We start from the raw sequence: 11,906 nt of genomic DNA on the forward strand, positions 1-11,906 counted from the left end.
TCTTAAACCCAAATACTCTTTAAAATTTAATACTCTTAAAACCCAAACCTATTAAAATTTAAAACCCAATACTCATTAATATTTAAAACCCAATTTGATGATTTAATTTTTATGATATTATATATATATATATATATATAGATATATATAATAAATTGATATACACAAATTTAAAATAGTAGAAGACATGAAAATTGTATGTTGGCTTGTTGGTCATGTGACAAAATAAATATTTTTTAGTTTGTTAAAACTCATTTGATTTAATTTTTAATATTTTATAATGAATTTGAAAAAAAACAAAATTAAAAGTAATACGATATACTAAATTGATGAAAGAAGGCAATTATGTAAAAATTGAAAGGAAAAAAAAATTATAAGTATTTCAATTAGAAATTTTTTCCAACTAACAAAAAATCGAAAAACTAAATTGAACATTTTCAATTCAGTTTATTCGGTTTTGCTCTTTCAATCATTTCGATTTATTCGATTTACATTGATATTTTGGTTTATTCAATTTTTGATATAAAAAAAGAACTGACCAAATGCACTCCCCTAGGCCCGATTAAGAGTAAGGGGCGACAAACCCTAATTCCAGAAAGCGTGTTGTTGTTGCCCCTTATATACACTCCTTGTGGGAGTGTATTTTTATTTTAAAATATTATTATTTGGTTACATCTTGTTTAATTGAGACTTGTGTTATTTTATCTATAAAAAAAAGACGAAAAGTCACTTTGCGTCTATATTTTGTCAAAATATAGAAGTTATTTTTCCCAAAATAAATTCTATATTGTGAATTTTTTTCTCCTCTGCCCGTGGTTTTTTCCCGAAAGGGTTTCTACATAAAATTTGTGTGTTCTTTATTTTATTATTTTATTTTATTTTATTTTTCACACGATACATAGTACCTGATCAGTATACAACACATAAGTGTCTGAAACGACACACGAGGTGCTTGATATGACACACGAGGTGCCTGATACGACACACGAGGTGCCTGAAATACGACACATAAAGTGCCTAATCGGCAAAGCCGATATATCCCGTGCTCTTCCAAATCCTATGGCATGCCAATTATATCCAACTAGCCCGACAAGTTAATAGGGAATTCAATTCTCATTTCCATTTCACTTAATATTCATATTTACCCCTATTAACAAGACTCGAACTTTGGCGGATACACAGATCCAACCAACACACCAATACGACACTTAGTGCCTTATCGGCTTTGTCAAGTAAAACGATAACGATGCGGTACTCGTACCTCATTGGATTAAACAAAAACAAAGATGGCGATCGACTCACATGGTGCCTCATCGATTCAAGTCGAAATAAGACGACACTTATAGTGCCTCATCGACTCAAGGTCAAGTATCCCTGAACACTTCCAATCCTATGGCATGCCAACTATATCCGACTCATTTCAGCAGTTAATAGGGTATTCAATTCACTTTCCAGGTTTCCAATCAATACACATTTCAATTAATCACACATATTCTCAATTCAATACAATTCAATTCATTTTTCAATAACAAATATTCAAATTTCGTAATAATCATAATAAAATTTTCAAATATAACATATATCCATACAAATTCAATTCAATATTGATATTTACCTTAATATTTTACTTACTATACACATAAATTTAAATATAACATTTATTCATACCTTTATGAGTTTCGACTCATCATAATCAATTTTTACTCATATATTTGAGTATCACTTTCAACATTATCGGAATTAGCTCGGTTGGGAAAGCATCTCTATCTTTAAGTAAAACAAATCTCATTAGAGTCGAAAGATATCACATTATCACAGGTTATATAATGGCATGTATTTCTAGACTTCACATGTGCTACATTCAGTCTGAAAACTGACTAAACCGTAGCTCTGATACCAATAAATGTAACACTCATTACCCGTATCCATCATCGGAACAGGGTACGAGGCGTTACCGGAGCTTATCGAATCATTATTAATGAGGGGAAAAAGTAAAACAAAGTAAACATATAATATTTAATAAATTCGTATAACATGGTAATTAACTTACCGCTTCTCTATATTCAACATAATTATGCAAAGCATAATTATTCTAACTGATCATGATCCCTAATACCTATTCTTATCACATTGTTAGTCATATAATTCATATAAATATCAAGAAACATGTATGGGCTCAACTTTCATTAAATTTCTCATATGCATATACTTTTACACATAATTTATTCACATAACTTATAACAATCATATCTATTTATTTTAAATACACTTTCATAACAATTTGTCTTGTTTTTAGACTATCTCACATTAGAGCTTTACTCATCAAACCATTTGAAATATTTTCTTTATACAAATAGTACACTTGAGTTGCACAATTCTATAATTATGAACGAACACATTTATAAAATATATTCCATGTTCATATATCATAGTCTCATGTCTCCATATATCAAATATATAACCATCATTTTCTTGTGTTTCAGATAAATACATATAACCATACATAAGCATGCCACTCACTATTTCTTTCTGTCTATCACAATTTCAAATAACTGATTCATGCGAATGAGCTCAACAATAACCATGAAAATACTTACAACATTCTTTCATACATATTCCACTTATAACTTTTTTTTTTTATATTTGGCTTGACATTTACTAAGCAATATCGGATATTCATTTATTAGGCAATATCAAATATTCAAATTATTCTTTAACATATATAACATTTAATTCAAACATGAATTTGTAACATTTTTCATTTTAACAAAGTTTAACATTTATCAAATATAATTGAGCATGTGATCAATTTATGCATAAGTCACTCACATATTTTTCTCCTCCTCCTCTCCATTCCACATCCTTAATGTATATAACACACTTGTAAGTAACACTATCTATAATTTTTACTATTTACTTATATGAATATTCAAGCTGTCCATCTGTGTCATATTCACTAAATTATTTTTATCTTCAGCTACAGAACTCCGAATTACAATCCACTAATTTTTCCTGAGACTAAACTTACGTATCTTTTTACCATAAAATTTTTAGAGTTTTTGGTTTAACCAATAAGTACAGTTTATTCTTTAAAGTCACCCCTATTCTGCTGTCTGACAGTTCTGACCCTTCTTCGCTAAAAATTAATTAACTCCTCTTACGAGATTCGAATAATGTTATCGTTTGTTTCTCTTGAAAATAAACTCATTTAGGATTATAAACATATAAATTTAAGCCCTTAATTAATTTTATTTAATTTTTTATAATTTTTCAAAGTCAGAACAGGGGAACCCAAAATCATTCTAACCTTGTCTCATAAAATTTATTATATCTCATGATTTACAATTTCATTGCTTACATCGTTTCTTCTATAAGAAACTAGACTCAATAAGCTTTAATTTCACATTTTATTCATCCTATAATTCGATTTCTACAACTTTTTGTGATTTTTCAAAGTTAGACTACTGCTGCTGTCCAAAACAATTTTAATGCAAAATGTTGATTTCCATTTTACCCCAAATTTCACAGTTCATACAATTCAGTCCTTGCTCAATTAATCCCTCGATTGAGCTAATTTTTCTCAATTAATATTTTAGTATATCATTTTAAACTACTTCATAACCCTGAAAATTAGAACTTTAGCACTAGACCTTAATTCCAAACTCTTTCATAATTAGGTCCTAAAATTAATTTCCATCAATTTTACTTGATAAAATCATCATACATCAAAATTAAAGCTTTAATTCTATATTTATTCATCATATGCTTCTAGAACTCACCATAGAAACTTTAAAAATTAGCCATGGAATCAAAAACTAATGACATAGTAAGTTGGACCCAATTGTAAAAGTCCAAAATCTTAGAAATTTCAAGGAGAAACAAGAATTAAACTTACATGAAGTTAGAGTATGAAAACCAGCTTGAACCCTTTTCCATGGCTGTTTTTCAACTGATGAAACTGAAGAGAAATGAAGAGAATTCTAGATATTCCATTCTAGTCCCCTTTTTATTTAGTAAATTTTGTTATTTTCCTATTTTGCCCTTATTTCCTCAATTTTCCTGATTTTTCTCTACTTGTGTTGCCCAAAGTATGTTTTTTTAAATAAAATGAGAAAGCTTAGATTTCGAAAAAATAAAAATATGTTTTTTAAGTCATTTTAAAGGAAATTTTAAAATTTTAAAACAAAGTTTAAAAATAAAATTTGTTTTTTAAGTTATTTTAAAGGAAAGTTTAAATTTTTAAAACAAAATTTTGAATTTTTAACTATTTCAAAATAAGGTTTTGATTTTTAAAAAAAGTAATGATTTTTTTTTCTAAAGAAAATTTTGGTTTTGCAAAAAAAAGAAAAAAGGATCACCATATGCGACGACCCACCACCGGAGGCTGAAGTGTCGTTGGATTTAATTCATTAAGTGAACTTGTTATTGGCTATGCCCCCTCTGTTCCTAGACTACATATTGTCATGCAATTTGACACACGTTAAGGGCAATTTTGGTTCCCAAAGGTTTAATTGTTGGATTGAGTTTGAAGAACTTGACCGATACTCTCATGCTTCAAAGGAACTGAACTAGGGTGAAGCATTTAGAATTGTTGCACCTCTCAAGCCTTCTTAGGACTGGAAAATGACTGCAAATTATAGAAAATTTAATTTGAGACTAAGGATCAATTTTGTATGTTCCATCTAGTTTCAAGTATTAATTCATTTCTCTCTTGAGTGATGCTGGAAACAAATACTAGATGTGGTTTTGGCAAAGTAGAACTACAGAATCAATAAAGGTTCTGGGCATATAGATTTTGAATAGGAAAAATTATTCCAAGTCATTATCTGGTAACTTCCATAGGCCTATTCTTACTCTCTCTCTTCGGTATAACTCGTACACCTATAGCAAATCATTACTCACATATCTTTGGGATTTAAAACTTACAACATGACCTGTGATATATGAGATGAACACCTATGGGCAATAGGCTAAATGTTGTGATTCCTCTTTAATTTTTTTTTAGTTGCGTTAAATCATTTTTTGAGTCTTGAACTTGGTAATTTTTTCATATTGGGGCTTGAGTTTGACAATTATTTTAAATTGGAGTCTAAATTTTTTTTATCCAAGTTAGCCCTTGAAATTGGTAATTGTTTTCATATTAGGGATTGAATTTATTTTTGTCCATGTTGGTTTTTGAAAGTCCTAGAGATAAGCCTAAATGTGGAAACAATTGTGAAGTTTAGGCTCTAACTTGAAAAAAAATATTCAGGGCCTAGAGAAAGATGTCAAGTTCAGAACCCTTTACAATTTCATAGGGTTTTAGGGGTGTAAAGTGGTGGGTTTATGAAACCATGAATGAAATCATGCTGTGGAATGCTCTGATTTTGGGTCATTAGTGACTCATGGGTTTTTTGGAGGAGGGGGTTTTCACTTTTCATACGAGGCCCCTTTGGCAGGCCTCTCTCTTTTGGGCATTCTTTTGCTACACTTCATCAAATTAAGTTAAAATTTTAATTAAACATGTATTTTCATTAACGTATGATATAGGGGCGAAATTAGGGGTTTGCAGGGGTCCAGAACCTCTAAAATAAATAAATTTTCATTTAGATTTTTAAACGTTTTAAAATTTTAAATTAATAAAAGTAAAATTACACTTTGGCCCTTAAAAATGATAAAATTTTGATTTAATTCTATAAAATCTATTACATTTTTACTATTGTAAAATTACAATTTAATTCAACCTCCACCCTAGTATGATATTAATTGGTGTAATAATTCAATTAATAAATAAATTTAGGGTTAAATTAAATCATTATGACTATACAAATTATGATATAAAATCGAAAATAATTAAAATATGTCATTTGAGGAATTATAAAATGAATACAACAAAATACCTAAATGTGTTAAAAATTATGTATATCAAGTATTAAATCGTTAAAACTATATATATTTGCAATATTTGAAACTAAAATGATAACCAAAACATGATACGGAAGAATAAATTTTCACTAAATATACATTTGATATGCACAAAGTGTTATAAACTAAGATACAACATGATTATGGCATTAACAAACAAATTATACTTTAAATTAAATAACTTTCTTTGATTGAGTCTTAGTTCTATTGGTATTTGAATTGTTGTTATGCATGAGTATGTGGGTTTGAGTGCTCTGATGTGCATTATCCTCTTATTTAAGTGTTGAGGAGGGGCTATAGATAGTTCTAAACATTGTATCAAAAATAATAAATATGATAAGAATCTATAATGAGATTAATGTTAAAAATTAAATATTTTTAATATAGATTAAATGAACTTAATATACTTAAATTAAATAAATTTAAACATTTTAATATTTGATTCAAGTAGAAGTTTATTATTTAAATCATGGTTTAACAAATCAAATAAAACAACTAAGAAATTTGTGGTTTTAATTTTTAAAAGTTAAATTAATTTAAAATCACTAAATTATTAGTAAGTTTATATTTTGATCAGTGGATTTTAAAAAATTACAAAATGATAATTGAACTGTTCGAAAATTTTTATTTAAGTCATTGGACTGTTAAGTTTTTTTTATTAAAAAAATCCGATTAACAAGCTCCAAGACAATTCGATGATCGGTACAATAAATCGATACGATGGATCAATAATCACATATTCATCTTTTTAAACTTTTATTTTTATTATTAATAAAATAGGCTACTCAAGATTAAATAGGCTAGCAAGGGTGGAACCTTGATTGTCCCTTAACAAAATACACAAAATGCAAAAAGCTAGGTTCTTCACAATCAACATTCCTAGCCGATGATAAACTAGCAAGAACAATATCTTGAGAAGAATAATGATCATTACAAAAACAAGTACAAGTTTCTACTCTTCCCAATCCTCCAACATTCAATATGCACCACATGATTCTCACATAACAAAGGTTTAGAAGCAAGCAAGAAAAATCTTTATTGGGCAGGCTGAGGTACCAAGCTTCTCCATGTGGCTTGAACAACACGGTAGTCTTTTAGAGCATGAAGGTTCCCACATAACTTCTAAGAACCGTTCCCTCCATAAAGATGACTGATTTCCCATCGCTCAAGACCACCTTCGTTGAATTTGCTTCATATGGTAGTGTTCTTATCCACCAATACTATATAAGGTTATGAGGTTTAACCTCACCAACGTAAAAATTGTTAAAATGTTTTCTTAGTGGACTATGCGCTCTCGTCAAATTCTATGAACCCGTTTGGGCTCTTTTCAGAATAAGAAGACAAAAACCTGAGACTAAAACTGAGCATAAGCATTTCGAGTACAATACCTCCGTTTGAGGGCCTCATTGGCTGCTCACGAACGACACTTTAAAGACTTCTCCAAAAAGAGAGCCAATCCCCCTCAACAAAAATGGTGAGTAAGAACACTACCACAACCAAGTAAGGGTGAACATTCGATCGAATCGAATCGAATGAAAAATTTCAAGTTAATCGAGTTGACTAATCATATTTTATCATCCTAACTCGATTTGAAATTTTCTCAAATTGAGTCGAATGAGATGAAATTTGAATCGAATCGAATCGAATATATTTGTTCAAGTTAAATTAAAAAAAAATGACTTCGGGTCCTTGTAGTCAGTGCCATCCACCGTAATCAAACTTGTTATTAAGTTTCATCCCCTCATAATTTATTTATTAATCTTTTATATATGAGTTGGCTACTTTGTTTGTTTAGTTGCTTCAATTATCTTCTGATTCTTGTCACCATGTATTTTAAAATTAAAAAAATTAAATGTAAAAATGTGACTTTTTAATAAAAGTTATTTTAAAGATAAATTGTGAAATTGATAACAACAGAAAATTTTATGGCATCATCAATAATTCAATTTTAATAAAATTGATAAAGATTTAGCAAGATTAAATAATTCAATAATATAAATAATATCAAATGTGAAATTTAATTCAATAATATAATAATAGAATAAATTTGAAAAAAAAATTGGGATTTAGAGGAAGTAAAAGTTTTAGGGGAAAATAAAAGAAAAATTTTTGTAGGGGGTTTTGGGGAAGTAAAAGTTTTTGGTAGAAAGTAAAAGGAAAAATATTTAGGAGGTTTGGGGGAAAGTAAATTTTTTGAGGGGAAGTAAAAGTTTTGAGAAAAAAGTAAAAAGGAAAAAAGTTTTGGGGGGTTTGGGGAAATTAAAATTTGGAGGGGAAAGAAAAAGGGTTTGGAGTGGTCGGGAGAAAGGAAAGTAAAATGGTTTGATATTTAATTTATTTGAATTATTTGTGTTATTTGAATTCAAAATTTTAACATGATTCGAACTCGAAATTTGAAATAGAAATTCAAGTTTATTTGATTAACTCGATTCGAATAATTTCAAATTTGAATTTTTTTTATTGTTTCGAATCGAATTGAATTTTGCTCACCCCTACAATCAAGTGGTACTGTTCTTACCCTATAATGTCATTTAAAGGCATGAATTAGAACCCCACCAAGGCCAAATGCTAAACATTTCCTTGATGGTGAGGCGGCCCTCAAACTCTGTGAGTTTCTTTGGACCTCCTCAGAGTTGGGAGATAAAACCCAAGGCTAAAATTAAGTATAGACATCTCAGGAACAATGCTCTCATTTGAAGTCTTGTCAATTGCTTGACAGACAACATTTTAAAGTTTTCTCCTAAAAGAGAGTCGACTCCCCTTAATAATAACCTATTCATATTTCATGGTTCTAATCTCTCAATTGCATCTTATAATCATAATGAAAAAGGTTCATACTTCAAAGCATGGATAGGCAACTCTTGGGTTTTCTATTTTGCTAAATACACATTAACTCTCCATCCGGATAGGAAAAACAAAGACCTAAAAGAAAAGGCGTAAAGCCGCACTCGTGCACTCGTTCGATAGAATTCGAGGAAAGGGAAAGAAAGTTTTGCCGCACACTAATGAGTGTAGACACCCGTTTTTTATCCGAGCTCGATTGGGGGCCTATTTAAATTTTATTCTCTCTTGGGCTGTTCAAAGCCCACCCGATTTTGGTCTATTTGAGACCATTATTTTTCTTTTCTTTTTTTTTTCTTTTTTTTCTTTCCTTTTTGGGCCTATTTAAATTTTTTTTCTCTTGGGCCATTCGAAGCCCATCCGATTTTGGTCTATTTGAGACCTTTACTTTTCTTTTCTTTTTTTTCTTCTTTCCTTTTTGGGCCTGTAAAAGGCCCAAATTATTATTACTATCATCACTACTATTACTATTATTAAATATTATTATTATCATTTTTTACAAATAAGCAAGATTAAAAAATAATATATAAACATGAAATGAAATGAAAAAGATGAGGCTTTTCATTATTTTTATTCTTAAAAAAAAGGTAAAAAAAAAAAACACAACTACAAGCATTCTATTTCTTTTTTTTTTCTTTTCTTCTATCTTTATTTTGGCCATAGGCATGTCATAAGGGATTGGATTTTAGGTTCCGATGAAGGGGACGTCACCGAACTGTCGGTCCTTCACCCCTAGGAGCCCCCAAAAATCTCATTTTTTTCCCTTCCCTTGCTAAAATAAAGGTTTCTTTTAATAAAAAAAGCTTGATTTTGGGGAAAATAGTTTAAAAATGAGAAAGTTTAGATTTTGAAAAAATAAAAATATGTTTTTAATTATTTTAAAGGAAAGTTTAAAATTTTAAAACAAAGTTTTGATTTTTTAACTACTTCAAAGTAAAAGCTTTAATCTTTAAGAAAAATAGTATTTTTTCAAATGAGAAAGTTTAAATTTTGAAAAAAAATCTTTTTTTAGTTATTTAAAAGGAAAGTTTAAATTTTTAAAACAAAGTTTTGATTTTTTTAACTACTTCAAAGTAAAATATTTAATCTTTACTAAAATAGTGTTTTTGTAACACCCCAAACCCGACCTGGACGTTATGGTCGAACCTGGTGATGTCACATGGTAGTGTGTTTGAAAACCATAGCTTGTGTTGGAAAACTGTAACTCTGCTTAAAACATTTTCCGTTTAAAATCTCTTCATTATTACTTATTAATTCTAATGTTAATTAATCATTGGAAGCTTTCAAAACGTTTATATTATGCAGAAGCTTTTAAAACAATTTGCGTGTTCGTGAGTATTTTGTTAAAAGTTTGTTTCTTTTGAAAACTAGAGTTTTCTTAAAACTAGTAATTATAATCCTTAACTAATAAAAATCCCAAATTTAAGAAAAATCCATAGAGGCCATATTTACAATAAAATTCCCAAATAAAATTTAAAATCATAATTAAGTACGAATCAGAGTCAAATAGGGTTGTGTGGCTACCGCTGAGTCCTCCGCCGCACCGATCCGCCTAGGCCTAAGAATTATCTATACAGATAAATCAAAAAAGTGAGTTTACGAAAACTCAGTGTGTAACCCGTATATAAACAAGCAGTCAGCATGCAATCATAGTCTAGCCTAAGCCCATTTCAGTAATAGTTTCAGTTTCAGTTAGGGCCTTAGCCCAATACAATACAGAAGCAGTCATGCATTTAGGCCTTGGCCCATTACAGTATTAATATTTAGTACAGTAATAGATATACAGTATCAAATCCTACCCAACTAGCCTCTACACTCCAACTCCGTCCAACCCTACACTCCATGTGGTGATATAATCAACCCACCCATCCCTACACTCCAAAAAGTACCGAATGCGGCACTAGACAATAGTTTGCAGTTGAGCTGCCAGTAATTTAGGCTCGAGGCCTTTCAGTACACTTCCTCTGAACAATATAACTCTACCTCAATGCAATGTAATGTACATATATGGCATTCTAAACATAATATCAAGCATAAAATCAAGGCATAATCGTATCAGTCACACAGTCATTTCAGTCAATTAGGGGTCTAAATAAGCTTACCAACCCTCCAGTGGGTCTATAGTCAACTGAGGCGACCCATGCAACCTTAACAAACAAGCAGTGAAAAATGGGCCCACAAGCCTATAATGTTTGCCCGTATGGGCCCACACGCCTGTGTGGCCCACATGATCCATTACGGTCCGACCCGTGTATCGCACACGGCCAGTCTCGTCAATTACACGTCTGTGTTTGGTCACACGGCATACCACACAGGCGGCCACACACCTGTGTGGCGTCGACAGTTCCATTATTCAACTTTTCGCTGATTACAGATTATCAGTGCTGTAATTACACACCTGATCTGTTTTTAACGCAAAAGCGCACCCGAGATTATCCGCACCTATAGTCAATAAACAATTCCACAATCAATCCTAAATCGCAGTTAACTTGAAACCAAAACGTTGACAATAATTCGTTCAATCCATTCGTTACTTACCTTCAAACCGAGCAATCCCCAACTACAGGTTCAACGAGATAGATTACTACTCCCACAATTCGCTGCTGTAAAAAACTGAAAGACCCAATATTAACAACAATTCAGATCTGAACAACCACCAGAATAGAAAAGCTTCCCCTAATTAACAAGAAATAACCACCTTACCTACTAGATGAGTAACAGCAGAACCACACCGCTCCAACGCTCACTGAATCACTCTAGCCTTTAACCTTCACCAATGAAACAATCACAAATTACAAAAAATCCATAAACTAACTTACGACACAGTTATGAAAGCTTACCTACAACTCACGAAAGCAGAATGGAGATAACAAGTTACGGCTACGTAAAAGAGATTAAAGCAGGAATGGATTAATGAAGAAAATAAAGCAAAGAAAAAAGGAAATTTTCCGCAAGCAATCGGCAACAAACAAAATAAAAAGAAAAGAAGAACTAAAGGAACAATTCAGCAGAGAACATGGATTCAAAAACGTCAAAAGAGTAGGAAAGCCAAAATTTGGGAAAATAAAATCAAAATGCCTAAAATCTGGTAACTCCTCCCCTTAATTCTCCTCAGATTTCTCTACTAACTCTCCACTTCTTACTTTTCTCCCCAAATCCCT

The sequence above is a fragment of the Gossypium arboreum genome, chromosome 1 (genome assembly GCF_025698485.1).
Source record: "Gossypium arboreum isolate Shixiya-1 chromosome 1, ASM2569848v2, whole genome shotgun sequence".
Lineage (NCBI taxonomy): Eukaryota > Viridiplantae > Streptophyta > Magnoliopsida > Malvales > Malvaceae > Gossypium > Gossypium arboreum.